This window comes from Pelodiscus sinensis, chromosome 7 (genome assembly GCF_049634645.1).
Source record: "Pelodiscus sinensis isolate JC-2024 chromosome 7, ASM4963464v1, whole genome shotgun sequence".
In the NCBI taxonomy this organism is placed as follows: domain Eukaryota; kingdom Metazoa; phylum Chordata; order Testudines; family Trionychidae; genus Pelodiscus; species Pelodiscus sinensis.
The window spans coordinates 20042129-20049266 of record NC_134717.1 but is presented as its reverse complement, the minus strand read 5'-3'; positions in this window follow the sequence as shown (position 1 = coordinate 20049266).

Sequence of the window (7138 nt, the reverse complement as noted above, 5' to 3'; positions counted from 1 at the left end):
AGATTTTTATTTTTAAATAATTGTATGTGATTGATACTTGTACTACTTCTCATTCATCACAATGTCTCCTGATAATATGGTAAGGCACATAAACTATCCATCAATATGTTTCAATATCCATTGACATTATTTAATAGCTTTAATAGGCCCTTACAGAGTAATTGAAACTTAGTGGGCCAATGATATTTGAACTTTTATTGACTTCTCTATAGTTTAAACAGCCAAATATATTTCTTAATGCTAATCTGTGCATTTCCCCCCACCCCCACCTCCACCTCCACCCCCACACACATACACACTATGGGCTCTGATTTTTTTGTTTTAGACAATATGATGCCAGCATTATGTTAGAAAAACTAGATTGCCGCTTTAAATAAATCTATAATATGCAGCTATTGCTACATAAAACGGAAAGAAGCCCATTACATCTGATTTGAAAATCTCAGCAGTACCAAGTCTTATTTATACAATATTGTTGGAGGTCAAGCCATTCCTAGAAGCACAGCCATTTGTAAATTATGGTAGGCAGAGTATGTGTAATAAGCTATACTATAAAAGGGGGAGGGGGACAAGTCTGCTCAGCACAGCAATCAGAACTTTCATAGGGTGAGAAAACAATTGTCACCAACCATAAAAAATAATAGCCATTTTAAAATAAAAGGTTGAAATAAAAAATGCTGGCCTTTCTGAGCTGCTTGCTGGTACATAAACACTGTTTGTGACACCAGAAATATAGAATTTCATGCAAAAGGATGTAATCTAGTGTCTATCCTGCTTTAATATACAAAGGAGAACAAGTTAACTTCTACTGAAAGTAGGGAGGAAGGGTTTCCTGTTCTTCAATTATCACTTTCTCTACATGAGTGATTTGACATAAATGTTAAATCATTCTATTAGGAGACTGCAGACTCTCTTAAAATATATTTTTTCAAATTCCTTCTCCACACTTTTTGTTGGGTCATTGGCAGAACATGGTGAACATCCCAAGGGTATTTCCATACAGACTACTAAGTCTCAAGGGAGAATTCTGTAACAAACAGGGATATGTAGTCTACAGAGGAACTGGTCCTCAATTGGGTTGGTTCAGTTTTCAAATTTCAAAACCTTTGAAATTCCCCATCATTAGGTTCATGTGAAGGTCTGCTGCTTAGAGGTTGATTTACTTTGCACATTTGCCTGCTGTTTGGAGGTTGGTACAGACTATGTATTTGTATATAAGTTAGCTTTGATATGCCTAGCTTACATCATACTTTCCCATGTAATTTTGCTAAGTTAATATTAGGGTTTTCATGATGTAGAATTTCACCTGATGGTAACTGGTGGAAACTTAGGTGCCTCTGAGATTTAATTGCCTATGGGGATAAATAAGTAAGGGTATGTCTACACTAGCCCCTAGTTCAAACAAAGGTGGCTAATGTAGGCATTTGAACTTGCAAATGAAGCCCGGGATTTAAATATCCCAGGCTTCATTTGCATGTTCTCGAGCAGGCACCATTTTTAAATCCCCTTAGTTCGAACTGACTGCCCATGGCTACACGCGGCAGTCAGAAGTGAATCTGAACTAAATCCTTAGTTTGGATTAACTGTTATACCTCATTGCAGGAGGAGTAACAGTTAATCTGAACTAAGGATTTAAATCGGCAGTCAGTTCAAACTAGGGGATTTAAAAATAGCACCCGCTCGGGAACATGCAAATGAAGCCCGGGATATTTAAATCCCAGGTTTCATTTGCAAGTTTGAATGCCTACATTAGCCACCCTAGTTCAAACTAGGGGGCTAGTGTAGACATACCCTAATAGTTTTAAGTGTGCCAGGGGGCCTAGCTGTTTGATTTCAAAATACTTTTGTGAATCTAGTCCTAAATCATAACTGAAAATGGGACTGAAAATCAGTCTAGACTGATGCCTCTCCATAATAAAGCAATGCCAACAATCACTGTGGCACTGATCTCAGACTTGCATCTCTTGCTGTGGCTGCCCACATCCTAAAGTTCAAAGTCACATGTTGCCCTTGACTGGCAACAAGAGGCAGAACCTGGTAGGGAGCACTTTCCCAGTTCAGGAGGCAGAACCAGAATATCTTTCCTGCCTGATTTAGCATATGCTTGTGTGCATATGACACAATTGCGTATGTGGCTTTCTGTGAAGTGTTTTATACCATCCCTCTCTCGTCTTTATGATAAGCCAAAACTGCAAGATGGCCTCAATAAGTACTTGCAAGAGTAATTTTGAATGCAGAAAATTGACAAATCAGAGTTTTTCAAGCTCAAAGTGAATTTCACAAGCTGAACTTCAAATGAATTTAGAAGCTTTTGGTCTTCACAAAGTTTTGCAGAAAATGTTATTTTGAGATTTCAAAAAAACCCTCCCAATCCCATAAACATTTCTGAAAAAAAAAGAAGAAAAAGAATAATAGATAGTAATCTACGTAAATTAGAAGTTATGAAATGTACAAAACTGAAGCTTTTATCAGGCAATAATCCATGGCGACAAGGCTAAAGATAGTTAGCTATGCTTCAAAGCAAATTAGGAACAAAAGAAATCCTGGCAGTCGTGTCGGTCCATTGCTAGATGGCGATGGTAAAATTGAGTGTCAGCAGGGGAATGATCACATTATCATGGGGAATTTTCCAGTGCAATCATATAGAGAGATCTGGATAGGTTAGTAACCTAGGAACATTCAAATAAAATGCACTTGCTATAGTCAAATGCAAAGCAACACATGTAGGAACAAGGAATGCAGGTGTTATATACACCATGGACAATTGTACATTTTCAGAACTGTGACATCTTAAAAGGAAGGGTGGGTTATAATGGAAAAGCAACTCAACATGAAAAGTTGTGGCGAAAAAGGGAAATGCAAATCACATTGGATGTATAAAAAAGGGATCCGTGAGTAAAAGTAGGAGGTGATTTTACCTCTTCATATGTCATCTGTGATACTTATGCTGGGATACTATATACAGTTCAGGTTTCCAGAATTTTAAAAGGATGTTAAAAAACTGGAGAGGGTGAAGCAAAAAAGCAAAATGTAATTCGTTGGCTGGAGGAAATGTTTTATTGTGAGAGTCTTGAAGAACTCAATTTCTTTAGTCTAGCAAAAAGAAGATTGAGAATGGACTTGATTACAGGGCCTTAGTATCTTCACACAAAGAAAATAATAGGTACTAAATGACTTTTTGATCTTTTGGGGAAAGGTATAACAAAATCCAATGATTGAAAGCTGAAGCCACATTGGCTCAAATTATAAATATCTATCTTTGAGAGTGATGAACCACTGGAGCAAACTATCCACGGAAATGGAGGTTTCTCCATCTCTTGATCTCTTTAGTCAAGCAAGTTCTTGGACTCAATGCAGGGGTAACTGGTTGAAATTTAATGGACTGTGATATATAGAAAGTCAGACTAGGTCCCTTCTACCTTAAACTCAATGTATCTATCAGAGTTCTTCATTCAAGTTGCTGAGGAAAAATGCCAGTGACTGGAACAAGACCTACTGCGAGATTAATGCTCTGCATCCCATGACCACTTCCCAAAGGCACCTAATTCCCCTCTTCCAACATTAATATTGAATTTTGCCTTTGGTTGCATGCCCAGTTCACACTGATTTCAGAATAAAGTAGATGTGTAACTAAAGTTGTCAGTGGGAATTGCATCTAAGGGCAGAAGCCAGACCCAATTTTAAAAGAGAATTTTTTAAAAAATCACCCCTTTTGTTTTATCATTTTCTACCTAACAGTGGATTTTGCCCTAAAGAAATAATTTCAGATATACAGATGCAAGGAAGCAAACTACAGCCTGAAGCAATTGGGTTATGGTGTCTGACATCCCCATTATAGATTGCTATTGCTTTAAAAGGAATGAAGACAAAATATAATTTTATTTTAAAAGATGTGAGGCATTTGTGGAAAATATCACCTCGCCTTGTCACTGTTGTCAGCAAGGTGCCATCAGCTCTGTTATTATCTCTTTGTTTAAATGATATGTTGATATGAAAAAAAAAAAAAACCACACACACACATTGCTGATTCCTGAGCTGGAGAAGAGCTGGTATTTGGCTGAAGGCAAAACAAAACAGAAACAAAAACAAAACCCCCAAAAACAAAAACAAAAAAACCTCCACCTCCCAAGAAGAACTACAATAATAATTATGTGGCAAACTGTCAACCTGTAGCTCAGTGGTTAATGAACACATCTGATGATTATGAAGAGATGTGTACACCTACTGAGCAAAGAAGAAACCCAGGAAGGAGAAGAACAATAAAAAAAGATAGGAATAAAATATAATGCTAGAACAAGTCCAGTGTCTATATGCTTCTGATTTGCAAATAATGTACCGGTCTTCACATGTGCTATAGATCTTGTCCAATGCACAGAGCTCTGCATCTCCATGGGTATCCATGGATAGTAGAGTGGATACCCATGCATGGCACTTGACCCCCACTCTGCCAGGCAGTCAGATGGAAGAGGAGGACATCAGGGCAGGCTCATGTACTGCCAGCAGGGAAAGGATGCAACAAGCTCTGTCCTAAATCTCCCTGGGTATGTCTACACAGCAAAGTTATTTCGAAATAACAGCCCTTATTTTGAAATAACTTTCCTAGCATCTACACAGCCAAACCACTATTTCAAAATAAATTCAAAATAGTGGAGCACTTAATTTGAATTTGGTAAATCTCATTCTACGAGGAATAACATCAAATTCGAAATAGCTATTTCGAAATAAGTGCTGTGTAGACACTTTTTTTGTAATAGGGGGCCTCCATCCTTCCCAGGGTGCCCTGGTGGCCACTCCAGCCTCAACCGAGAACACTTCTCTCCCTCCCTCTCCCCTCGGAGCCCTTAAAGGGGTAGACTCTGGCCACAGTGCTTGTGCCAGCTCCAAGCCTGCCAGCCCAGAGCCAGAAGTCACTTCCCCTGACCCAGTGGCCCCAAAACATGAGTCAGCAAGCCACTGGCAGCCAGCCCTCCACTGTGCCCCAGGAGCAGTCTGCCAGCTCCCAGGAGCCTGCCAGGGCCGGAGAAAGCGGGCACCTTCCTGGTCCAGGGTGGACAACAGGGTGGGCCTTACTTAGGATTAGGGAGGATGCCCCCAATGTCCATGATCTCCGCACTAGATGGAGGAACATGGCCATCTATGGCAGGAAAGCTGCCAGCCTGGCCTCCAAAGGCCACATGTGAACCCAGGAGCAGGTTTGCATGACAATCCAGTTGGTCCAGCGAGACCCCCAACCCTGAGCTCTGAGTTTCCCCTCCCCCTTCTTCCCCTTGCTTCCCCCTTCCAGCTCCCTCCTCCCAGGTTTCTCCCTCCCCCTCCCACCCTCTCTTCTCCCCTCTCCTGCCTCCTTTCCCCAGTCTCACCAGAGTTTCATTCCCTCCCCCCCCCCCCCAGTTTTGTTAAATAAAGAGATTTTGTGTTCATGAAAACACACGTATTTTATTTGACAACAGGAAGCGGGGTTAGGGAGGAATAAGTGGAAAGATGTGAGAGAGGCACAAGCCCCCAATGGGGCAGACCAGGGAGGCTCTTAGGCTCCTCAGGGTAGAAGCTCTCCCGCAGGGCGTCCTGGATACCAACAGCCCCCAATGGACCTCCCTGATGGCAGTCTGCAGAAAGTGCAGTCAGGCTCGCAGCAACGCATCCAAGAGAAGCACCAGAGTGATCAGGGCAGCTCTGGCTCCATGTTGCAGAGTGCTGTGGTGTCCTGAGTGAGGGCAACCAGAGCACACAGAGCAAAATGCTTTGCTGTCCCTCATCGAGGTAGACAAGCAGGCAGGGAAACCTGAGAACTGGCTGTCTGGGGGAGTCCCTTTAAGCACAGGTCTCAGATAGCCTCAGGCAGCAGCTACATACAGTAATTCCTGACCTGGTGTCCTGCTGGTACTGGTTCCGGCCAGCCTTAAAAGCAATTCAGAGTCAACTCAGTGTGGACACACTATTTCGAAATAGCAAAGTGCTATTTCAAAATGAATTTTGTGTGTCGATACATTATTTTGAAATAAGCTATTTCAAAATAACTATTTTGAAATAAGATATTTTGAAATAACACTGTAGAGTAGACATACCTCCTGAAAGAGAGGCAAAGGGCTGGCCATGCCCAGACCCCTTCAAGTCCTGCCTGGAAAGCACGGACCTGCAGATCCTCAGCTCCAAGTCCCTACTGCCTCTATCTCCCAGACCCTGATTTTGTGCTGCTGTCCTCTGCCCTGCATGACCCTGCCCCCTCCTCGCTCATCTGTGCTCCCTCCCCACTTTCCTCCAGACTGTCCGCTGTTCAGATGCAAGTAAAATGCAGAACGCGGATTAGATGATAAAATGAGCCTAGTAGCCGTGGATTGGATCTGCATTTTTTATCTGCACAGGGTTCTACCAATGCTCAAAGGTGCCTAATATTCAAGGTATTCTAACTTTTTGTTTGGCAAAAATATATGGCCATATACAAATGTGGAATGGTATATTAAATATACCAAATTATCCTCTCTATATTTTTGCGTGTGGGATTCTATGTGCCGTACACATAAAAACTTTAGCCAAGTTCTTTGATTATTAAGGTGATCTGGCATAAGTAGTATATCCTATGGTAAGTTCATGCTCTTTAATAAAAAGTTCCTAAATAAACAAATAAGCCACTTTGTTCTGCAACAGGGAAAATATATTTTGGGAAAACGAGACTGTGTTACTGATGCATTTTTCAAGATGCATGTCACCTTACTACAATCCATCTTGGAATCTTTTGACAGATCCACCCCCTCCTTTCCTTTTCAGCCTCCTAGTGAGCAATCTTGACAGCTTTAATTGTCTCTCTCTTCTTGGCAGGGATTGTCAAAGTGGTGTTTTCAAATGGAAGTCACCGTATGAATATTCTTGGATAAAACTGTTGAAGCAAAAAAGTGCAACACAGCTCAGCAAATTTCACCATTGTCTTTGTCAATACTATATCTGCATTGCAGCTGCATTGGACACTCATACTCTGAGGTGTAATGGAATGTTTTGGTTTTTTTTACTTGAGGGAGTGGCAAAGGGGGGAGATATTATCTGATTTCTTTCTTTTTTCCTGTTGCTACTGACTTGTCAGCTCTTGATTTTTTCAGAAGACTCCGTCCAATGTTCCCTCTAATCTTTTCCATCTATGTGCAGA